Source organism: Dendrobates tinctorius, unplaced genomic scaffold, assembly GCF_039654945.1.
Source record: "Dendrobates tinctorius isolate UK_male_01 unplaced genomic scaffold, ASM3965494v1 ptg000030l, whole genome shotgun sequence".
In the NCBI taxonomy this organism is placed as follows: Eukaryota; Metazoa; Chordata; class Amphibia; order Anura; family Dendrobatidae; genus Dendrobates; species Dendrobates tinctorius.
In genome coordinates, this window is record NW_027361698.1 from 18,657,373 (window position 1) to 18,683,697 (window position 26,325).

Below are 26,325 nucleotides of genomic sequence, written 5' to 3' on the forward strand. Positions count from 1 at the left end.
GGAAGAAGATGAGACACCTGACCCAACAACGCAGACGAGCTGAAGGCTGCTATCAAAGCAACCTGGGCTTCCATTGCACCACAGCAGTGCCACAGGCTGATCGCCTTCATGCCATGCCGCATTGATGCAGTAATTGATGCAAAAGAAGCCCCGACCAAGTATTGAGTGCATTTACTGAACAAACATTTCAGTAGGCTAACATTTTGGATTTTAAAATCATTTTTCAAGCTGGTGTTATAAAGTATTCTAATTTACTGAGATAATGACTTTTGGGTTTTCATTGGCTGTAAGCCATAATCATCAACATTAACATAAATAAACACTTGAACTAGATCACTCTGTTTGTAATTACTCTTTATAATATATAAGTTCACTTTTTGTATCAAAGAACTGAAATAAATTAATTTTTTGATGATATTCTAGTTTTGTGAGAAGCCCTTGTATTTGCATACTTAAAGGGGTTGTCCGGTGAAAACAAGTACAAATATTAGATGAAAACTTACTGGTCAGTGGGCATCCGACCACTGGGATCTGCATCAATCGGCAGAATGAGAAATATTTATCATCAATGTGGCACTTTTATCCTCACTACAAAATGGAACAGCGGATTGGGACGCCTAACCGCCATTCCATTTATTCTATATGGAACAGCCTCATAGGGAATAAATGGAGCTGTGGTCAAACATGCACATTGTTGCTCCATTCTAGGGAAAAAATGTGCCCTATTCTGTGGATCGGTACATGTACCGGTGGTTGGACCCTCACTGATTAACAAGTTATTATGACCTCTTTAGTGGATAGATGATAACTTGTTTTCACCGGTCCTTCTTTAATACCTTGCCCGTAGTTCTGTTTTATTGTGAGAGTCCCTGCTTTTCACACAAATCTCTGTTTCCCACACCCTCCATTTTCCATACACAGAGTAGCACTTTGTTTTGGGATATATACAGAGCTGATGACTGGTTTATGAAGCTTTGCTTGAATAGCCTTATTATAAAGGCCACACACTACAAACACTTTTTACCACTTTTGTCACCTCATTTCTTTTATAGATTGTAAGGGTCCTCACGCTTCCTGTTAGTTGTTGCATTATTAATTTTCCTGTATATCTGACATTGTTTGTACATATAACCCCTGCATTGTAAAATATAGAATATGTTATTACTACAGTGATTCTGCATCCGCCAACACTCTATTACTGGCAGTGAGAGATACAGAAACAGCTTGGATTACTCACTCCACTCTTCTCTTAACCCTCATTTCTTATAATGATCAGAGACAGAGCCTGTGTTGCCACCTCCCGTCTGCGAATAAGGGACGGGGAACCCCTTCTTGCTATTGATGGAAATACTGACTGCTGGAATGTGCCATGAATTGGTATAATGGGAAACCCCTTTAAAAGCTAGGAACTAATAATTTGTAGTCAGGAGATTGCTGTATAATGATAATAATAAAAGATTAATAAATCACAACGTATGCTGTTGGGAATAGACCGAGCATGAATCCATTCTCCATATCTCCATGACAGCAGGAAAGAACAACCCAATGGCCAAGACAGGAGCTGCTATTTTTAGTTCAATGAGAGTAATTAAGGATTCCTATTTATTGCCTGGCTTCAATCAGGGGCGAGCTGCAGCTGCTTCCTTTGTCTGTGGAAAGAACAATCTATATTCCTACTTTCGCTGCTAGTCAGCTGTGGTCACTGTTACAGAGCACAGCGCCGCTCATCACTTTATTTGTACTGACATTTATTCATGTATAATAGGGGTTGGCACTTGGCTCATTTGCCAAGTAAAAGTGGCATTGTATGCCAAGATGCATTGATTTTGCAGGGGCATAAATAAGATCTGAAAATCTGGACAGGCATCTATATTTCCTACACTCCAACAAGTATAAACCATGGTGACCGGGTTTGTTGGGGCCAACGCTATGTCCACAAGGAGGTGCATTGTGATGCTGACATCACGGTATCACGCCACCTTGGAAATGACGTCGATGTGATCTGCAGCTGTAAGCCTCTGACACACCTGTAGGGATAGAGTAAGTGTGGAGCAGGGAGCTAGTCGGGAGAACTCGTTGACATGCTAGCAGGGACTGGTGACATTCTTTTTTCTTGTTATTTTTTATTAGCATTATGGGGGCAGCTATGGCGACACAATGAGGACCACATAGGTAGGCAAAGGTGCGATATTAAGGGACAACATAGAGGACTTTATAACTATATGGGGGCACCATATGAATTATATTAATTAATAACGTCCCTTTAATGTGGCCTTTATATAATTATAACATCCCTACATTATTACTGTCACAATACTGTAGTGGGATTTCCCAGGGAAATGGGCTGCTTCCATGTCCCTCCAGCTAGGAGGTCCCTAGGCTATCCCTGTTCCCCAGATTACCCCTGAAGATGGAGATGCTGGGGTCTCATACCTTACTGTGCTCATGTATAAAAGATTATCTGCTTCCTTCCCAACCCAGGGAGAAATGGAACAGGAGTGTTTAGGATAACACAAACCTGATAGAGGAAACAGACAGAGATAAAAGAAAGCTACAATCATACAACTCACAAAATGACCAAGTGGGATTAAAGGGAACAGTAGGTGGAATAAATTAAATGGGAATGAGAAGGATAAAACAAACAATACCAAATCCATGCAGATAACCCCTGAAACAGCACCAGCCGACTGCTACTATTTCAGTCTACTTGTTCCCCACCAAACCAGGAATTAAGCTATCACCAGCAGATGCCCAGTGCATGTGGTGAGCATATGTACCTAAGAGGAGTGGCAAACACCGAACAGCTGAGACAATTCAGGATGGAGAGCTCCAGGAGATAGACAGAACTGATTAACCCTTGCAATAAAGGGCATGTCACACTAAGAGATATCGCTAGCAATATCGCTATAACTAGTGACGTTATAGCGATATTGCTAGCGATATCGCTGTGTCTGATACTTACCTACGACCCGCTCCCCCGCTGGTTATCGCTGATCGCGCGAGAACGTCCTGGACTGTTTCTCGTCGTCAGCTTCCTGCGGCGCTTCCTGCTGTGACGACGAGCGACGCGTGGAGCGGGGCGGGAGGACGCAGGATCGCCTGGTGTGACAGGTAAGTAGCGACCCCCGTCCTCAGCGATGTCGCTAGTGAGATCTGCCTGTGTAGCAGCTCACTAGCGACCACTTAGCGATGTACCAGCGATCCTGACCGCGTCATATCGCTGGTACATCGCTAAGTGTGACAGTACCTTAACTGAGTAAGGAATTTCTCAGCTGCATTTCTTTTGTACTTGGCATATACTCTTTGTTTAAAAACCTCTTGCATATGTCCTTTATCCCTGGTGATATATGTTCTTTTAATTTGTGGTCAATAAACTTCATTGATTTTATTTTCTAATGTTAGTAGTTTATGGATACTTGATATTCATCTTTAAGCTGTATATGATGTAATCCAGTGTAAATACATATACAGCTCTGGCAAAAATTAAGAGACCACTGCAAAATTTTCAGTTTGGCTGATTTTTCTCTTGATAGGCATATCTTTGAGTAAAATGTAAATTGCTCTTTTATTCTATAAACTACTGACAACATGTCTTCGAATTTCCAAGCACTAAATTTTGTATTTATTTTCAGAAAATGAGAAATGGTTAAAATAACAAAAAAAATTCAGTGCTTGCAGACCTCAAATAATGCTAAGAAAACAGGTTCATAATCATTTAGAAACAACAATACTAATGTTTTAACTCAGGAAGAGTTCAGAAATCAATATTTTGTGCAATAACCATGATTTTTAATCACAGCTTTCATGCGTCTTGGCATGCTTTCCACCAGTCTTTCACACTGCTTTTGGGTGACCTTATGCCACTCCTGGTACAAAAATTTAAGCAGTCCTTTGTTTGATGGCTTTTAACTATCAATCTTCCTCTTGATTACATTCCAGAGGTTTTCAATAGGGTTCAGATCTGGAGATTGTGCTGACCATGACAGGGATTTGATGTGGTGTTCCTTCATCCACACATTGATTGACATAGCTGGGTGGCATGGCGCCTTGTCCTGCTGGAAAAACCAGTCCTCAGAGTTGGGGAACATTGCCTGAGCAGATGGAATCAACTGTTTTTCCAGGATAACCTTGTATGCAGCTTGATTCATAAGTCCTTCGCAAAGATTAACCTGCCCAATTCCAGCCTTGCTGAAGCATCCCCAGATCATCACCGATCCTCCACCAAATTTCACAGTGGGTGCAAGACACTGTGGCTTGTACACCTCTCCAGGTCTCCGTCTAACCATTAGAAGACCAGGTGTTGGGCAAAGCTGAAAATTAGACTTATCAGAGAAGATTACCTTACTCCGGTCCTCTATGGTCCAGTCCTTATGGTCTTTGGCAAACTTTAGCCTGGCTCTCCTTTGCTTCTAATTGATGAAAGGTTTTTCTAGCTTTACATAACTTAAGCCCTGCGTTTGGGAGCCTGTTACGAACTGTTCTTGCCATGCGCTTCACCCCAGCTGCCATTTGCCATTCCTTTTGTAGGTCACTTGATGTCATCCTGTGGTTGCTGAGTGACATTTGAATAAGATGACGGTCATCCTGGTCAGTGGAGAGTCGTTCTCACCCTCTGCCAGTCTGTAGCTTTGTCGTCCCCAATGACTGCTTCTTGACCTTGTTGTAATGGACTGCCGTCTTAGAAAATTTAAGGATGGAGGCAACATGATGCTCACTGTATCCCTCTGCTAGTAAAGTCAGAATGGAGCCCTTCTTTTCCCCACTCAAGACTTTTTTTTTCAACTCCTTAGGCATGGTTAAAAGTTATTTTTTCATTCCTATTACTTTTGGGATATTACTAGCACTTGTTTTGCCATCCAGATTGTCCTATTGCAAGAGGATTGTGAACACCACAGCAGGGTTTTTATACTTTCCTTCGTTAAATAAGATTTGGTTCAGGTGATCACCTAATCAGAAGTACATTAAGTAGAATGAGGTGTACTCTAGTTGGAATTCAAGTGACACTGGAATGGAATGGCTATCAGACATGTAGAGAAGCTGATTTTTATAAAACGGTGCAGTGCTCTCTTAATTTTTGCCAGAGCTGTATTTGTGTTAATGGAGAGACAATCACAGATGTCTCTATCCAGCTTTATTATTCCTTTATGCTTTTTGAATATTTGTCTTTATAAAATAGCAGTCATTGTCTGTAAGCTGACTTTAACATCATGTCCTCCCTCTATCTAAAACTGATTCTGTCAAAAACTGAACTCCTTGTGTTTCCTCCCTCTACTAACGTACCTAACCCTAATATTGCTATGTCCGTATGTGGTTCTTCTATAACCCCCAATGTTTTACAGTTGTAATCCAATGCGAGGAAATCAAGACTATTAACACAAATTCCCCTAATAACACTTTTTATTAAATATATTTAAAAATACCATCACATAACCACAAGAACCACAAAATAAACCTATATACAGGGAGGGCCATTTATATGGATACAACTAAATAAAATGGGAATTGTTGGTGACCCAGATCGGCATGCTGAATTTGCAAAATGGGCAAAACAAAAATTGGAACAGGACCCTCAGTTTACACAGAACATTATGTTCAGTGATGAGGCAAACTTTTTTGGGTGGGCCATTTATATAGTGTAAGGTAGCGCTTGTCATTCAGGTAGGGGATACTCGCTTTGCAGCCAAATAATCAGATCCGGCATGGGTTTTCCATAAAACAATAACAGTCCATGGGGTTTATTCAGGCATCATAAACCAAAGCCATAGATAATTCATATCAAACAGTATAGCGTCCATGACAGAGCTCCACTCTGTTACCCTGTAGTCATACAGGTTATGCAATGTTCAATACGCAGGCTTTCTAGCCTCCCAGTTATCTCACCCCGTCAGGGTTACCTCATGGCTGCTTCATACTCCAGACGTTCATTCCCTCCCCTGGGAACTCTTAGATACTGGTAGCCATTTCACACAGCCACTTCAGGAAGGCAGACACATTTTCCAGCGAGACCTTCCAAACGGACCAACCGGGTCCAAGCATTCTCTCATGTGACCTACCCTGGCCACATTATATGGTCCATAGCCATGCCCACCAGGACACATGGCTATGACCTCATCACAGGTCCTACAAGCATTCATACATTCTTTACTATGGCGTTCTAGACACACCCCTGGGTGGATTTGTAGGTAGCTGGTTCTGCCCGACTGACCAGCTACCTGGAACGCTCTCCCTGACACAGTGTAACAGAAACTCAGCAGTACCTCTGCTGACCAATGCACATGTTCAAGTTTCCATCCCAAGGCCACCCACCTTGAGATACATAACGGTTATTCAACATCCTGCCACTCATCCTCTCTCCTGGGACACCCACACAGCGCCCCCTAGTGGACACAGTGGTCACTACACCACATACCTCCCCCCTCTGTTCAAAATTGTGGGGTTGAACACACAACATTACCCTGGGATCTCGAGACCGGGCACTCATTACACCTTGCTCAACAGGTCGAGAGAACCGTCTCCGTCTGTCATATAGCCTCATCCCTACATTAGGCCTCCCCCGCCCCCAGCGGTCAGAATATTGGCCTTGATCTTTGGTCCTCCAGTCACAGTCTGTCTGCGTCATCAAACACTGTTTAGTCATCACATTCCTCTCCCTGTCTGTTCCATTCCCTGACCAGCTCCCCCAGTTGGAGCGGTCATAAGTCTTAGTCAAGCCTACTGTCTGGCCTGAGTCTGACTCATTCAGCCTCTAACAGGAAATACAGTCTCTCAGCTTCATCCTGCCAGTCGAACTGCCACTTGCAGACATTCTTCGGCCATCTGCCATGTCACTACTTGGAGGAACCCTTCGGGTCCTTACATCTTGGATTGAAGGCGGCCACCACCTGGTGCTCCATACCTCTTTATTGATCCGCAGACGGTCCAGCCTCAACTGTTCAATCCCTTGCAGGCACCCCACTCGATACTCCAAGAGCATTCGAAAGTTTCTCAGGCTTTCCTCGGAGCCAACCACCATGATGGGAATCCTACCCTCTTCACTGGATACCTGGTTTTCATCATCAGGAGGGATCCTCACCCTCACCACACCGGAGATATTTACAAGGTCTTGCATTACCTTCCCAAGTCTTCCAATAATTCTCCCAATCAGACCTTTGGGTACCGGAATCACATCTTTCCACAAACCAAGCCAATCCATAGCCTCCCTTGCTAACTCTAGGCATCGAGCAGCTTTAATATTACTCCTCCTGACCAGCTGTTTGACGTGGAGACATTGCAAATGCATCTCTTTCAGGACAGCTACCTGGCTTGCTGTATCTTCTCTGGCTGATAGTATCACCAACTGCCGAGCCTCTGGTGCCCAGTGCACCTTACACGCCTTGACCGCCTCTTTGAAAGCCTCATGCATACCTTCCTCAGCACAGGCTTCTTGCATATCTTCATGTACCTCGATCACAGATTTGAAGGTCGTGGTCTTGCTCTCTTCCCGGACAGAAGGCTCTGGCTTTACCACGGACACTTCCCTCACTACAGTTGACCCGACCGGGTGACTGTCTTCTTCTGTTCTTAGCTTACAAACTTCATGAGATTTTATCTCTTCATGACCAGGCTCGGACTGGCCCACAGGGTAACAGGGGAATCCCCCAGTGGGCCCCTGTGCACTCTGGGCCCCCAACCCCCCTGTATGGGCAGTACTTGGCATTATTCAGTTGATTCTCTCTGTACAAAAATATGCAGCATCTCATCATTTATTAAACTACCCAGTTTATTACTATATAGAGATATAGTTAAATTTGTGAATGGGGTTAGTGTTTGTATGCAGGTGAAAAGTGGGCCTTGCTACACTCATCAGGAGAGCTTGAAACTTGAATAATGTGGGAAGGGAAGCAAAAGGCCAGAAAAAGCCATACACCTGACAAATGCTATTGAGGATTCTGCTATTAGAAGTGGGAGGAAAGAACAAAGACAAAAGAATCTAAATAATAAAAAAACAATCACAAACTAAAATGTTTCTATACTAATGCACAAAGTATGGGCAACAAACAAGGAGAATTGGAACTACTAACACAGAAAAAGAAATATGATGTCATTAGAATCACTGAAACTTGGTGGGACAATACACATGATTGGATTACAAGGCTAGGAGGATACAATTTATTTGCAAGAAACAGATTTGATAAACGAGGAGGAGGTGTCGCATTGTATGTTAGAAACGTGTACTGTATATCTGCACAGAGATTGAAGCTTCAGAGACTGGGAATTCTGTGGAAACTGTTTGGGTAAGAATACAAGGACAGAACAATGGAAAGGACACCATTGTAGGCATTTACTACAGGCCGCCTGTGCAAGCTGAAGATATGGATGAACTCTTTATGCATCAAATGGCCAAGTTCTCCAAAAATTATGACATTGTTGTCATGGGAGATTTCAACTATCCAGACATTTGTTGCGAATCTTTCTCAGGCAAACCTAACAGGTCAAGGAAATTCTTATCCTCTCTTGCTGACAACTTTATCTTCCAAAAGGTAGGGGAGAAAACAAGGGGATCTGCTACCTTGGATCTAATCTTTATAAACAGGGAGGAAATGGTTGAGGAGGTAAAAGTGGCTGGGACCCTAGGAGGTAGCGACCATGCTATTTTAGAATTTTGGATAACTAGAGGAGGAAGACCTGTGAAGACTCAGACGTCAAGGTTAGATTTCAGAAAGGCAGATTTTAAGGGACTCAGAAAGAGAATTGGAGGGATCCAATGGCTGGATATCCTTAAAGACAAAAATGTACAGGAAGGATGGGAAATCTTGAAAAATTAAATTCTCAAAGCACAATTGTTAACAATTCTGAAAAGAGGGAAGAATAGGAAGCATTTAAAGAAACCAGGATGGATGAACCCAGAACATAAGCACATGCTAAAAAGGAAGAAAGAAATGTTTATAAAATGGAAAGAGGGAGGCATATCTAAAGAAGAATATAATGCTGTCTGCAGAACCTGCAGGGCACAAATCAGATTATTAAAGCTGACAATGAATTGAGGCTTGCAAGAGACGTCAAAAGCAATAATAAAGGATTTTGGGGACATGTCAAAAGTAAATGAAAAGTCAAAGACACTATAGGATTTTTACAGGATGAAAATGATGAAATGGTAAGCCAGGATGTTGAGAAGGCCGAACTTTTAAATTCCTATTTTGCATCAGTTTTCTCTCAGAAAGGAAATGTAGCATCAACTGTTCTTCACTGTCCTATTAAGGAAATAGAAGAATCCAGGATATCTATAAACAGAAAGATAGTGATGAAACACTTAGCTAACCTAAATGAATTCAAGTCTCCAGGTCCAGATGAATTACACCCCAGAGTACTGAAGGAGATAGCAGAAGAAATTTTTGAACCCCTCTCCATAATCTTTGAAAATTCTTGGAGAACAGGAGAAGTCCCAGAAGACTGGAGAAGGGCAAATGTTGTTCCTATCTTCAAAAAGGGGAAGAAGGTGGACCCAGGCAACTATAGGCCGGTAAGTCTGACTTCTATACCAGGAAAGATCTTTGAACAAATTATTAAACAACATGTATGTACTTACATAGAAAGAATGAAGTGATTAAACAGAGTCAGCATGGGTTTGTAACTAATAAGTCATGTCAGACTAACTTAATTTCCTTCTATGACAGAATCACTGATTGGGTGTATCAGGGAAATGCTGTAGATATAGTATATCTTGACTTCAACAAAGCATTTGACAAAGTATCTCACACAATCCTTATTGAAAAAATGACTAAGTATGGAATGGACAAGGCAACTGTTAGGTGGATTCATAACTGGCTTAGTGATCGGACCCAAAGAGTGGTCGTAAATGGCTGCACATCCAGTTGGAAGAATGTCTCAAGTGGGGTACCACAGGGCTCTGTCCTGGGCCATGTATTGTTCAACATCTTTATCAATGATTTAGATGAAGGAATTGAGGGTAAACTGTTTAATTTGCTGACGACACAAAGCTAGGAGGGATAGCTAATACTAGAGAAGAGAGAGGATTCAAAAAGATATAAATAAACTGGAGCAGTGGGCAGCAACTAATAGAATGGTTTTTAACAGGGAAAAATGCAAAGTACTACATCTGGGCAATAAAAATGAAAAAAGCATATACAAAATGGGAGGAATAGGGCTAAGCAACAGCACATGTGAAAAAGACTTGGGCATACTAATAGATCACAGACTGAATATGAGTCAACAGTGTGATGCAGCAGCAAAAAAGGCAAATGCAATTCTAGGATGTATTAACAGAAGCATACAGTCTAGATCACGTGAAGTCATTATTGCCCTCTACTCCTCTTTGGTCAGACCTCATCTGGAATACTGTGTCCAGTTTTGAGCGCCACATTTTAAAAAAGACATCAACAAACTGGAGCAAGTTCAGAAAAGAGCGACCAGAATGGTGACCGGTCTGCAAACCCTGTCTTATGAGGAAAGGTTGCAGGATTTGGGAATGTTTAGCTTGCCAAAGAGATGACTGAGAGGAAACTTAATAGCTGTCTATAAATATCTCAAGGGCTTTCACATTGTAGAAGGATCATCTTTATTCTCATTTGCCCAAGGAAAGGCTAGAAGCAATTGGATGAAACTGAATGGGAGGACACATAGATTAGATATTAGAAAAAACTTTTTGACAGTTAGAGTGATCAATGAGTGGAACAGACTGCCACGAGAGGTGGTGAGTTCTCTTCAATAGAAGTCTATAAACAGAGTCTGGACAGACATCTGTCTGGGATGATTTAGCAAATCCTGCTTTGAGCAGGGGGTTGGACCAGATGGCCCAGGATGTCCCTTCCAACTCTATGATTCTAAGATGGGTACTGGCAGTTCTGTCTTGTTATCACTCTGGCACGGCCGCTCTAAATCTTCGTCCAAGCTCTTCTCCCGCAGAAGACCTTTTACTACTCCTCTGAGTTCTTCCATCTCTTCCCTAAGGGTCTTGTTCACGCTTTGCCAGGTGAACAGGTGACCTCTGAGCTCCAAGACTTCTTTCTCGAGCTCTTCTATTCTGTGCTCCCTTTCTCTATCAGAGCCACAGTCACCCCCAGAGTCTGAGTCATCCTTCCAGTTACCCATTAACCGTGTGAATACTTCAGCCGTCTTATCAATCTGGTCAACGTCAGTTCTGTCACGAGACGTCAGGTCCGTCCATTGGGCAGACGTACCCCTTGTTCCGGTCACATCTACCTCTGACCTGTCCATGTCAGGAGCCGTCACCGTCTTAATATCTGTTAGCCCAACAGTAAAAACGTCTCCAACCTCCTGCCATATATCACCAAACACGATAAAGTCCCGGCCCCTCTCAAAGGCATACACTAAGTCAGGTGGTATCCCGCCCCCTTGGCACTCACCACTTTTGGACACCTCAAACATTACACTGTCTACCGCATAGTTCACCATGACCCCATGTTTACAGCGAACCTGGACCATTTTCTCGGCCAGACAGAAAGTGAGAGGAGTTCCTGTCAGAGTCACCTGACTATTTGAGTCCAGCCGACCCGAGACTCCTTCTCGGTGCAGCATTACGGTACACACCTGTGGCCCGTCGTTATCTGGAAAGAATATCCCATATTCCAAAAATGTCATACACGAACAGTGCTGTTCCTCTTTTGACACACCGCCCCCTCTCTGGACCACCCCGATTTGGGTCACCGCCCCCCTCTGGGACTCCACCCCCTTTTGGGCTACCACCCTGATTTGGGCCACCGCCCCCTTTCGGGATTTCACCATGTCCTTTCTACAGGTCTCCTTAGACCACAGTTCACACCAAAACAGTATATGTCTGTTACGATACCACACAAGTCCTTGCTGGCACCACCACAGCTCCTGCTGTCACCGATGTCCGACACCACCAGCTGCTGCTCACACACAGCTGCTGGTGTCACCTTCGTAACCCTGTCAAGTTACAGGAAGCCACTTGTCCCCTTCGTAACCCTGCCAAGTTACAGCAAGCCGCTTGTCACCTTCGTAACCCCGCCGAGTTACAGCAAGCTGCTTGTCACCTTCTTGATCCCCACTGAGCCACCGCAGGCTGACTTGAAAGGGAAAAGAAAAAAAAACACATGCAACACAAAACTCATGTGTCCTGTCTGTGTGCTCTTCAGGACGTCCGTCTCCTCTCCTGAGACCGTCCAACACACAGGGCGCACTGGGTGCTATTCAGGGAGCTGACCCTCTTCCCAGGGTCTCCCAACACACCGGCTTCACCAGGTCCAGGGGCTCAGCGGGTGCTATTCAGGACATCCATCTTCGCCTGAGACTGCCCAACACTCACGCCTCACCAGGTCCAAGGTCACACGTGCTCCAGGGATCCGATTCTTCTCCCAGAACCTCCCAACACTGACCCTCCAGGACCTTTGCACACTGAACCCTCCAGGTACACAGTCTCTCTCACTGACCCCAGTCAGTGCAACACGAACATCTGTCGGTTACCTGTGTCGGCCACACAGGTTCTCGGGTACCTCTTATCCACAGAGGCACCCTATCACAATCCACAGTCTCTTTCTCTGACCCCAGTCAGCATATCACACGGTTTTCACGACCGTCACCTGCTGGCCACGCAGGTTCTCGGACCCCTCTACCACAGAGGTGTCCTATAAGTCTCTTCCACTGACCCCGGTCAGTATATCACATGGCTTTCAAGACCGTCAGCCCTCCTGGCTCAGCATTGCCAGCACTGCAACATGTGCTGTTGGAACTGTTGCCCTTAGCAACCGAATTTTGCAGTCCTCGTCCGTTGCTCCTAGCAACAAGGCTACAACACTACCCGCATTCTCCACCAATTGTAAGGTAGCGCTTGCCATTCAGGTACGAGATACTCGCTTTGCAGCCAAATAATCAGATCCGGCACGGGTTTTCAATAAAACAATAACAGTCCATGCGGTTTATTCAGGCATCATAAACCAAAGCCATAGATAGTTCATATCAAACAGCATAGCGTCCATGACAGAGCTCCACTCTGTTAGCCTGTAGTCATACAGGTTATGCAATGTTCAATACGCAGGCTTTCTAGCCTCCCAGTTATCTCATCCCATCAGGGTTACCTCATGGCTGCTTCATACTCCAGATGTTCATTACCTCCCCTGGGAACTCTCAGCTACTGGCAGCCATTACACACAGCCACTTCAGGAAGGCAGACACATCTTCCAGCAAGACCTTCCAAATGGACCAACCGGGTCCAAGCATTCTCTCATGTGACCTACCCTAGCCACCTTATATGGTCCGTAGCCATGCCCACCGGGTCACATGGCTATGACCTCATCACAGGTCCTACAAGCATTCATACATTCTTTACTATGGCATTCTAGACACACCCATGGATGGATTTGTAGGTAGCTGGTTCTGCATGTCTCACCAGCTACCTGGAACGCTCTCCCTGACACAGTATAACAGAAGCTCAGCAGTACCTTTGCTGACCAACACACATGTTCAAGCTTCCATCCCAAGGCCACCCACCTTGAGATACATAACGGTCATTCAACATCCTGCCACTCATCCTCTCTCCTGGGACACCCACACAGCGCCCCCTAGCGGACACAGTGGTCACTACACCACAATAGATACACCTAAATAAAATGGAAATGGTGATAGGTTTCTTGAGTAGGGTGTCTTGCATTGAAATCTGCTGCAAAGACCCGGGTACTGCGTTCACCAGACATCAACACAATTTCTATCCGTTTCTATCAATTTCTAACCTTTGCGAAATGTCAATGACTGTAAACAAAGAGAAACATAAATAACTAATGAAAAAATAAAGTTACATTAAAACCAAGAATATCATTGTTTTTCTTGTGAAATTCTCAATAAGTTTGATGTGTTGATGTTGACCCTCTTCCCATTGAAAAAAATAAAGTTGGATCCAAAATGGCCAACTTCAAAATGGCCACCATGGTCACCACCCTTCTTGAAAAGTTTCCCCCCTCCCATATACTAATGTGCCACGAACAGGAAGTTGATATCACCAACCATTCTCATTTTATTTTGGTGTATCCATATAAATGGCCCACCCTGTATAAAGAAATAAATTTAAATTCCCTCAGTTCGTGACCAAAACATCAAATATGGAAAGAAATTGACTCAACAAATGATTCTCACACCTATATCGGGGATCAGAGCTTAATTGGACCCAGATTTTAAGGATCTGTCCCTAAATATGAAACCAACCTAAGTCGCGGAGGTTGGCACCCTAAGATTGTCACTGGCTATCACTGGTGAACCCTAACCTATCTAATAATAGGACACACTAATCAACAGATATATTGAACTTATAAGAAAAAAACAATGTAACACAAGATATAGTAAAAATATAGGGTCTGTAACAGGGTTTAGTATAGTGTATGATTATATAGTTTAAACCTTCCTAAAACAGAAATATAATAAAGGTCAGGAAACAATGGCATAGGAAATATGACAAGTGCCCTATAAATAAACTACAATCCTCATTCCTTCACAGGCATTCACAATACATGTGATAAAGATAAACTTAGCCGTCCACATGATGTACCTCTATGCCTTTCCCCTTTTCTGGTATAAGGTAAACAGATAGATGCAGGCAGTAGTACTATTACACATTACAAGAGTAACTTTTAGGAGGTATCTTATATTTTTGGCCCTTTAATTACCAACAGAATGGTTTGTGTCTGGCATCTGAAATTTACCCAAATCATTCAAAGGATCTCTTAAGCCCCCGTTACACACTGCGATATCACTAGCAATATCGCTGTAAAGTCATCGATTTTGTGACGTTACAGCGATATTACTAGCGATATCGCTGCATGTGATACTTACCTCCGACCGGCTCCACCGCAGGTTATCGCTGATCGCGCGAGAAGCTGCTGGACCATTCCTCGTCGGCCACTTCCTGCGGCGCTTCCTGCTGTGACGACGAGCGACGCGTGGAAGCAGGCGGGAGGCGCAGGATCGCCGCGTCTGACAGGTAAGTAGCGATCCCCGTCCCCTGCGATGTCGCTGGTGAGATCTGCCTGAGTGGCAGCTCACTAGCGACCACCTAGCGATGCACCAGCGATCCTGACCGCATCATATCGCTGGTCGGGATCGCTGGTGAGTCGCTAGGTGTAACGGTACCCTAAGAAGTGTGGAGTTCAGAAGAAAGGAATGACTGCACAGCAGAGTACAAATGCCATAAAGTCATAATCTCCTCCTAAACAAGCTGTCAACCCAATGCATCAACAAAACATTTGTTCGTCCTGTGAAATGGTTTTTAAATATCATCTCGGCAGCCCATTGTGTGTATAAACATGTGCTTCTGAGAACAATGCTATTTTATGTGCAAAAAACAATCACCGTTCTAAGCACCTGAAGGTGCGGTTGGCCAGTCTAAACAGGCTATTCATTGATGGCTGATTGGCTTAGTATAACACAGGGATGGGCAATTAATTTTCCCGAGGGGCCACATGAGAGACCGTGACTGCTGTGGAGGGCCGAACCAATAGGCTGAAATTAATTCTACTCAATATTAATATTGATTTATTATAATTATTATATTATCGATAATTATATTAATATTAATTGCATCACTTAATATTGAGCAGAATTAAGTATGCTGACATCCCCCTATATATCATTTGATCATTTGAACCCGAGTACAGCCCCTTCTGTATATCGTATGAACCCTCCAACAGCCTCTTCTGTATATCGTATAAGCCCATCAGCAGCCCCTTATAAACTGTAAGAGTCCAACACAGCCTCCCCCATATGCGGCATGAGCCCCACACAGCTTCCCCCATATGCGGCATGAGCCCCACACAGCCTCCCCCATATACATCATAAGCCCCACACAGCCTCCCTATACACAGCATGAGCCCCACAGCCTCCCCATATACAGCATGAGCCCAACACAGCCTCCTTATATACAGCATGAGGCCCACACAGCCTCCCCATGTACAGCACATGAGGCTCACACAGCCTCCCTATATATTGCATGAGCCCCATACACCCTTCCCATATACATTGCATGAACCCCTCGCAGCCTCCAGATATACAGCATGAACCCCACACAGCCTCCCTATAAATACTGCATGAGGTCTCCATAGCCTCACTATATACAACATGAGGCCCCACACAGCCTCCCTATATACTGCATGAGGCCGCCACTGCCTGCCCATATACTGCATGTCGCCCCCACAGCCTCCCCATGTGCAACGTATCGCCCCCATGGCCTCCCCGTGTGCTGCATGACATTCCATAGCCTCCCCATGTTCTCCACAATACCCACATACAGTAGCCTCCTCGTGTGCTGCAGGACACCCCATTGTCTCCCCGTGTGCTGCACGAAACCTCATAGCCTCCCTGTGTTCTGCACAACACCTCCATAGCCTCCCTGTGTTCTGCACGACACCCCCATAGCCTCCTCGTGTTCTACACGACATTCCATAGCCTCCCCATGTTCTCCACAACACCCACATACAGTAGCCTCCTCGCGTGCTGCAGGACACCCCATGGTCTCCCCGTGTGCTGCACGACACCTCATAGCCTCCCTGTGTTCTGCACAACACCCCCATAGCCTCCCTGTGTTCTGCACGACACCCCCATAGCCTCCCCGTGCCCACTCAAACAACCCATACATATGAAAAAAAAAGAACACCACATACACAACTTGGTTCCATTCCTCGGCGCTCTGCTTCTCTCCCTGCCTCCGTTGCGCTGACTCTTTACAGTACACATCTGACGCGATGAAATGACGTCACCGCGTCAGCTTTTTCACACGCTTATTGGTGGAGGAAGTGGCTGGAGGCCCCTCCTCCACCAATGCAGTCAGCGCAGATGGAGACAGCGAGCGGGCAGGCACCATGCGGCCCATGGACCTCTGGTTTCCAGCCCCATGGCTGTCTCAGTCCACGACCGGACTGAGACAGCCAAAGGGCCAGATGTGGCCCTCGGGTCGCACTTTGCCCAGGTCTGGTATAACAGATCAACAGTTGTTTAAAGGTCAAGATTGTGCAGTACATATGCACCCCTAGATCCAAGTACCTTGTAAGTGATATCTTTGATTGGAGTTGTTCTAATCCCTTTCTTCTACATTTAATCCATATGCCCAGATGACTTTTCAGAGCCACAGCTCATCGCTGCAGACTTCCCTCTTCACTGGTCTTCAGTGCCAATCTTGACACAGTGCAATTAAAAATAACATACATTTTATAATGTTTCCTGCATAAAAATAGCAGCACATTCTGTGCCCTAAATAGGCCCTATGCTGTTTCTTTGAATAAGTAATTGCCCCTCATGCTGCTCCCGCATAAAAAATTACTCCCACACTGTCCCTCTTATGATACATTGCCTGCACACTGTCTTTTCCTATAAAATTTTCTGTCTACACTGTATCCCCTATATACTATGACCACTACACTGTCTGCTCTAGTGAACTACAACTGCCACACATTCTGCATTATGTGCAGTGACCGCCATAGTTTCCACCCGTGTGAACTAGAACTGCCACACTACACTCCTTCTAAATTATACTCACCACACCTTCTTCCCTTATCAAGTATGGTCTCCACACTTCTCCATACTGAGTCACTATTAATACTCTCCCTATCTTCATACTGAGCCCCTTCTTAACACTGTTCTTCTCTTAATACCACCTCTATATACAGATCCTCCTCTCACACTATCTTCTCATGCTCTAGGGCGCCCTCTCCACACTATTCCTTAATACCGTCTCCTCTCCAAATTGTGTCCTAATACTATCCCTTACTCTGTAAACTTGTCTCACCCCCTTTTATAGTAAAAGCTCCCCTTGTATACTTCGTTCCATAAATTCATCATTAATAAGATTTCATTTTATATTTATGTTTTTAATTAACCCCTTCCCAACATGCGCCATAAATATACTGCTCTACGGCAGCTGCGTTCCCACAAACAGCAGTATATGTACGGAGCTGCAATTGCGCAGCCTCACGCTGAGCACCACGGTGATCGAGTGCAGGTGTCAGCTCCGTGTGAGAGCTTACACCCTGCTGCAACTCTCCATAACGGTGGTTTGTGTGCGCCTACCACTAATATGCTTTGCAGTGCAGAAGCATTGCAGAGTATCAGATTAGCGATGTGTCACTATACAGTGATGTCCCATCCTGGGACAATGTAAAAAAAAAGGAAGAAAAAAAATTAATAAAAAGTGTAAAAATATTTTTTTAAAAATCAGCAAATAAAGAACAAAAATTTTTTTTTCGAATAAATACATTTATTTATGTAAAAAAATAAACTGAAAAAGTACACATACTTTCCATTGCCGCATTTGTAACAACCCATTCTATAAAATTGTCCCACTAGTTAACCCCTTCAGCAAACACCGTAAACAAATCAACAAAAAACCAGGCAAAAACAATGCTTTATCATCATAAAGCTGTAAAATAAAACGTGATCAAAAAGACAAACGTAAATAAAATGGTACCGCTGAAAACGTCACCTTGTACTGCAAAAAACGAGCCACCATACAGCTCCATCAGCAGAAAATAAAAAAAGTTATAGCTCTCAGAATAAAGCGATGCAAAAATTATTCTCTTTTCTATAAAATTGTTTTTATTGTGTAAAAGAGCCAATACATAAAAAAATACTGTAAATGGGGTATTGCTGTAATTGTACTGACCTGAAGAATAAAACTCCATTATCAATTTTACCTCATGTGGAACAGCATTAATAAAAAAAACAAAGAAAAAAACAATTCCTGAATTGCTAAGTTTTTGTTCATTCTGCCTCACAAAAATCAGAATAGAAAGCGATCAAAAAATATCACGTGCCAATGGTACCAATATAAAAATCCATTCATTCCGCAAAAAATAATCCCTCACATGACTCTGTCAACCGAAATATGGAAAAATTATAGCTCTCAAAATATGGAAATGCAAAAACTACTTTTTGCAATAAAAAGTGTCTTTTAGTGTGTGACAGCTGTCAAATATAAAAACCCAATATAAATCTGGTATCGCTGTAATTGCACCAACCAAAAGAGTAAAGTCGCCTAATCACTTATGTCTCATGAGGAATGGCATAAAAAATAAATAAAACAAATTCTTAGTAAGGCTCGGTGCATATTTATATGAGTGCTTACACCTGGGCTTCTGTGTAAATCTGTTAGAATCTGTTCAGTTTGTGACTATCAGCCATTTTCTTGTAGTGTTCTGGCTGCTGGTCCTTTCCCCCTGGTGCTGGGTTTGTCTTGGGTCAGGTGATTGTATCACCCTTTATTAACCTGCATCTGTCTCCCATTCCTTGCTGGACAACAGTGTTAATCCGCTTGAAGTCTGGCTTGGAGTCTTGCTTTGCCTTCTGTGTGTTCAATTAGTGAAGTTCTGGGACCTCTGGTTCTGCTAGTCTTAGTTTCTGTTTTCAGTTTGTTTCTGCAGCCTTCTCTTTTTCTATTAGAAGGTGACCAGTTTTTGTACCCAGTCCTTAGATCTTTCAGAGACCCCCTTCCCTCTATCTATAGGTCTTCGGTTGAGATTAACCTATGATCGTCGGTGGGTCTATTCACAAGTAATGGGTCTCCCACTCCATCGTAAGGTATCAGCCTAGTCACAGTGCAGGGTCAGTTTTCCCCCTCCTATGCTAGTCCTGTGCTGCAGAACCATAACAGTTTGTCCAACCCGCGAATGTTAAAAAAAAATCCCTCACGGATTTCTGCAATATGAACAGCGTTCAAGATCTTGCTCAATGCCTGCAAACAGTTAATGTTGGAAGTTTCTGGCATACAGCAGCATGTGAGTAATTGCCCAGGGGTCCGCCCTGAAGAGCCTAAGGTGAGTTTGCCTGAATGTTTTTCTGGTAAACGGCAGGAACTTTTTTTAGTTCAAAAATGCATGTTTACTTTATTTTCGGCTTAGACCCAGATCTTCAGGAGCTGAATTAAAGCGTGTAGGGATTATTATGTCCTTATTGCGAGGGGAGCCGCATTTTCATTGCGTCCAGATGACCCTTGTTTGATGTCAGTAGAAGTGTTTTTTTCTGCTATGGGGTTAATATATGATGATCCAGATCAGGTCGCTACAGCTGAGGCAAAACTCAGACGGCTGAAACAGGGTTCTGGTGATGCTGAGGGATATTATACCCTGTTCATATAATGGTCTGCAGAAATCAGCTGGAATGATCCAGCACTTAAAAGTCAGTTTTTATCAGGTCTGAATTACAGGGTTGAAGACTTACTCATTGCATACCCTGCACCTGCTACACTTGAGGCTGCAATGCAGTTAGCCATCAGGGTGGATAGAAGATTGAGAGACAGGCAGAATGAGGAGAAGGCTTCAATTCTGCTGGATCCTGTCTCTTAAGGCCTGTTTCACACTTCAGTTTTTTGTGTCAGTTAAAATCCGCCAAAAAGGCGGAAAGCGGATCCATTCCTAACTGATGTGAACGGATGCCACCGGATCCGTTTTTTGACGGATCCGCCGAATGAACAATTTTAAAGGAATCGCTGCCCAAGAAGGGGAGAGAGAGAGAGAGAGAATTTTTTCTCTGTCCGCCAGAAATGATTGCAGGGTTACATTTCCTCCTGACTTCATTCCTCCGGGCATGCGCTGTAGAAAAATGCGGATCCTGCAGTAAAAAAAAGTTACATGGTCCATCCAGGCATCTCGGCGGATGCAAAAAAAAATTGACGGATCCGCAAAAAAACGGATCCAACGGATGGCCATCCGTCAAGATCCGCCGGTACTGCAAGTCAATGGGAAAAAAACGGATCCGCCAAAAAAAATGGCGGATCCGTTTTTTTGCAAAAACGGCGGATTTTGACTGATGGTCAAAAATGTGTGAAACAGGCCTAAGAGACCCCCGCGGACTAAGGGGAACCGATGCAACTTGACGCGATGTCCTCTCGTTCCCAGGAAAGGGAGAGAAGGTTCTCTGAGGGGCTATGCCTTTAATGTGGTAAGACTGGCCATTTTATCAAGCAATGTGAAGGTCGCATAAATCAGGAAAAGAAAAAAAAAAGGGGTCAGAGTAACTCTCCCGTTCATATTGCATTTTTACGGTCCGCAGGAATTTCTTTTTCTGGTAGTTCTATCTGTCAGGGTCATACTATGGATTTTCATGTGTTGGTGGACTGTGGATCTGCATTGAGTTTGATCGATCAACAATTTCTAGACAAGTTTAAGATTGAGTCTGTACCTTTATCATCTCCTTTTCCTGTAGTGGCGATTGATAACACTCCGCTAGAGCATGGGTGTGTTTCCCGAAAGGTCACCGGGTTTCCACTCTCTGTGAATATGGAGCACCAGGAATCTTTAGATTTGTTTGTACTTGATAAATTGCCTTTTCCAGTCGTTCTGGGGTTACCCTAGTTAAAAGTGCGCAATCCTGTACTGGACTGGTCATCAAATACTATAAGATTCTGGAGTCAGGGGTGTTATGGGAAATATTGTAATGTACACATCGGTGCTGTGGTGAAAAATGAGCTACCTGAAGCCATTCAGGAATTCTGGAAAGTATTTTCTGAAGTTGAGTCACAAGCTCTACCACCGCATAGAGATTACAATTGTGCTATTGAGTTCATCCAGGTGCTCCTCTCCCTAAGAGTCATTTATTTAATCTGACGATCCCCAAGAGGGAGGCCTTAAAGGAATACCAGCAGACTAGTCTTTCTGCAGGTCATATAAGACCCTCCAAGTCCCCTGTGGCTGTGGGATTCTTTTTGTCAAAAAGAAAGATGGGGGTCTTAGGTCGTGTTTGGATTTTAGGGAGATTAACAAGATCACTGTGCGCAATCCTTACCCCTTGCCGCTAATTCCGGGTTTGTTTAACCAATTAGTTGGAGCCAAGTGGTTCTCTGAGATTGATCTCCGTGGGCATATAATTTGCTGCGAATTAAAGAAGGCTATGAATGGAAGGCAGCCTTTAATACCCCAGAAGGTCATTTTGAGTGTCTAGTAATGCCTTTCGGTGAAGGTTCAGGCAGTATTGGAGTGGCCAAGACCTGAATGCTTGAAGTTAATTCAGAGATTCTTGGGGTTTGCTAATTATTACAGAAAATTCATGAAGAATTTTTTTGTTATTGCCAAACCCCTGTGTCCTGTGGTGCAGAACCGTAACAAAATCTCTGAAATATGTGACTCAGACAGAACCTCTGGTGGAAGATTCCCTATAATGAGGCAGATGGAGGCCCTGTGGATGCCATAGGACCTGTGATCCGTCTTTTTAGGATTGCATAAAAGTGCCGTCAGCCACAGTTTTGTGCACTTCTGAAAAGGACTACGCTGAGCAAAAGCCAGACGGGGTCCAGAGTAAAGGGCCTGTCACACTAAGCGATATCGCTAGCAATATCGCTATAACGTCACTGGTTTTTGTGACGTAGCAGCGATATTGCTAGCGATATCGCTATGTCTGATACTTACCTCCGACTGCTCCCCCGCTGGTTATCGCTGATCGTGCGAGAACGTCCTGGACCGTTTCTCGTCGTCAGCTTTCTGCTGGGCTTCCTGTGGCGCCAATGAGCAACACGTGGACGTGGGAGGGAGGACGTCAGGATCGCCTCGTCTGACAGGTAAGTAATGACCCCCGACCGTTGCTATGTCGCTGGTGAGATCTGACTGTGTGGCAGCTCACTAGTGACCACTTAGTGATGCACCAGCGATCCTGACCGCATCATTTCGCTGGTCGGGATCGCTGGTGCATCGCTAAGTGTGACAGTACCATTACTCTGCTGCCTCATTATAGTTACTGAATCACTCAGAGGTTTTATTTGAATCACTTCTCTCAGAGGTTTACAGTGGGGGAAATAAGTATATGATTCCTTGCTGATTTTGTAAGTTTCAAACTAAGAAAAGAGAATGGGTAGCACTCACCAATCTTGAAATTTCACACTTTATTAGTAACGATTAAAACATCTTCACCGGGAGAGTAGGAAAAGGAGTGAGCAGTTGACGACGGCTGTTTCGTGCTGTGGTGCTTCTACGGGTCAAATTTGGCATTTCTGTAGTGATGAGAGCCCACCAAATTTACAGGTGTGTGTTTCTAGAAGCACAAGCTGGGCATAATGTACTGGTGACTGCAACGTACTAGTCACTACAGCGTACTGGTCACTACAATGGCAGTTTGCAATTTTCAGTCAGCAAAATCCACTACTGCTTTTACCAGTATGAACATTTTTTGAAATATTTTTATTGCATTTTTAATATAACAGATTAATTGTTAGGGGAGGGAAGGAGGGAAAACCAAGTAAAAGGAAAATGGGGAAGGTAAAGGAAAATTACATATTAGAGAACTCAAGATACAGATACATATAATAGTAACATAGTTAACAATATAAGGCTTAATATGTATCTAATAAACACTATAATAAACATAACAATATTTAACATTAAGTATTACTAAAAGAAAAAGGAAATGTCTCAACCAAACCCACCACACAATAGGAACATAGTTAGTAAGGCTGAAAAAAAACATTTGTCCAACCAGTGCAGCCTATATTCCATCAGGATAAATCCCCAAATCTGCGTCCTTCTAAATAACCAAATAACTGTAAGGCCTCTCTTGAACCACACCACTGAGTTCGCCATCACCACCTACTCAGGCAAGGAATTCCAGATTCTCACTGCCCTGACAGTCAAGAATCCTCTTCTATATAGGTGGAGACGCAGAGAATGTCCCCTTGTAACCGTCACCTTCCTTGGTATAATCAGATCCTCGGAAAGATATTTGTATTTTCCCCTTAGGCTGGGGTCACACTAACCGACGCAAAATACGGTCAGTATTTTACATGCGTAATACGGAAGAATGGCCCCTAAACAGTGCTCCGTATGTCATCCGTAATCAAGGTGTGGTCGCGTATTTTGCGCATGTCAGCATCCGTATGTAATCCGTATGGCATCCGTATGGCTAGATTTTCTCGCAGGCTTGCAAAATGGACATATAATGGAGCCCTATGACAGAAAGAATAGATATAGACACATAGAATGCATATATATATATATATATATATATTCTATGTGTCTATATCTATTCTTTCTTTCTTTATTACGCCTGTCAGTGAGAGTTTACTGTATCGCGCACTGAATTGCCGGCTTTGCTAAAAGACACCGGGTGCGTATTTCTCGCAAGTCACATGTGTGGTCCGTGTGTAATCCATATTTTTTGCGCACCGATAGACTTGCATTGGCGTACTATGGCCGTAGTACGCTGACAATCGCAGCATGCTGCGATTGGCACGGACCGTAGAATACGGATGAGAAATATACGGCTGGTGCGAGGGACCCCATAGAGAATCATTGGTCCGTGTCTAATGCGTGCTTTTAGCGCCTCTCACTCGGCCGTATTCCTCGCCAGTGTGACCCCGGCCTTATATTCTTATACATGGTGATTAGATTGCCCCTCAGTCATCTTTTTTCTAGACTAAATAATCCTAATTTTGCTAATCTCTCTGGGTATTATAGTTCCCCCATCCCCTTTTATTAATTTTGCTGCCCTCCTTTGTACTCGCTCTACTTCCATTATACTGTATCCTTCCTGAGCACTGTTGCCTAAAACAGTACACAGTACTCCATGTACGATCTAACCAGCAATTTGTACAGAGGCAGTATAATGCTCTCATCATGTGTAGCCAGACCTCTTTTAATGCACCCATGATCCTGTTTGCCTTGGCAGCCGCTGCCTGATACTGGCTGCTCCAGGTAAGTTTATCATTAACTAGGATCCCCAAGTCCTTCTCAACTTCAGATTTACCCAGTGGTTTCCCGTTCAGTGTGTAATAGTGATATTGATTCCTTCTTCCCATGTGTATAACCTTACATTTATCATTGTTAAACCACATCTGCCACCTTTCGGGAGAAGTTTCCAGCTTATCCAGATCCATCTGTAGCAGAATACTAGCTTCTCTTGGATTGACTGCTTTACATAGTTTTGTCTGCAAATATCGATATTTTACCGTGTAAACCTTCAAATATGTTGACGAGAATAGGTCCCAACACCGACCCCTGCGGTACCCTACTGGTCACAGTGACCCAGTTAGAGAATATACAATTTGTAACCACACTCTGCTTTCTATCACTAAGTCAGTTACTTACCCATTTACACACATTTGCCCCCAGACCCAGCATTCTCATTTTGTATACAACCTCTTGTGTGGCACAGTATCAAACGCTTTGGAAAAAATCAAGATATACCACTTCCAATGACTCACTTTGGTCCAGTCTAGAGCTTACCTCTTCATAAAAACTGATTCTATAGCGCCGACATATTCCGCAGCACTTTACATTTCGGAGGGGATTTGTACAGACAATAGACATTACAGCATAACAATAATCACATAGATTATAACAAATACCAAGAGGAATGAGGGCCCTGCTCGCAAGCTTACAGTCTATGAGGAAAGAGGTAGACATGAAAGGTGGGTGGTAACAGTTGCCCTGATTGTATGGACCAGCCATAATGTTAAGTGTGTAACAGTACAGACACAGAGGGCTATGGATGCATAAAGCATGTGGGAACATGGTGCGGGGAACCTGGTTATAGTAAAACTTTTGGCTGTGCCACACAGGGATAGATTAGGTTAATGTGTTGAGGTGATAGGCCAGTCTGAATAAATGCGTTTTCAGGGCACGCTTAAAATTGTGGGGATTGGGGACTAATTGTATTGACCTGGGAAGTGCATTCCAAAGAATTGGCGCAGCACGTGTAAAGTCTTGGAGACAGGAGTGGGAGGTTCTGATTATTGAGGATGCTAACCTCAGGTCATAAGCAGAACGGAGGGCGCGGGTAGGGTGGTATACTGAAACAAGGGAGGAGATGTAGGGTGGTGCTGAGCCATGGAGGGCTTTGTGGGTGAGGGTAATAAGTTTATACTGAATTCTGGAGTGGATGGGTATCCAGTGTAATGACTGGCACAAGGTAGAGGCATCGGTGTAACGATTGGTGAGGAATATGATCCTGGCTGCAGCATTCAAGACAGATTGGAGAGGGGAGAGTTTGGTAAGAGGGAAACCGATTAGAAGATAGTTACAATAGTCGAGACGAGAATGAATAAGAGAAACAGTAAGAGTTTTTGCAGAGTCAAAAGTAAGAAAAGGTCGAATTCTAGAAATGTTTTTGAGGTGCAGATGACAAGAGCGAGCCAGTGATCGAATGTGGGGGCAAAGGAAAGCTCGGAATCAAGTATGACCCCAAGACAGCGGGCATGTTGCTGGGGAGTAATAGTGGAGCCACACACAGAAATGGCAATGTCGGGTATAGGTACATTAGTAGAGGGAGGAAACACAAGGAGTTCAGTCTTTGACAGGTTCAGTTTCAGATATAGTCAGGACATGATGTTAGACACAGCGTTTAGACAATCTCCGGTGTTTACTAGAAAGGCTGGCGTGGTGTCAGGAGAAG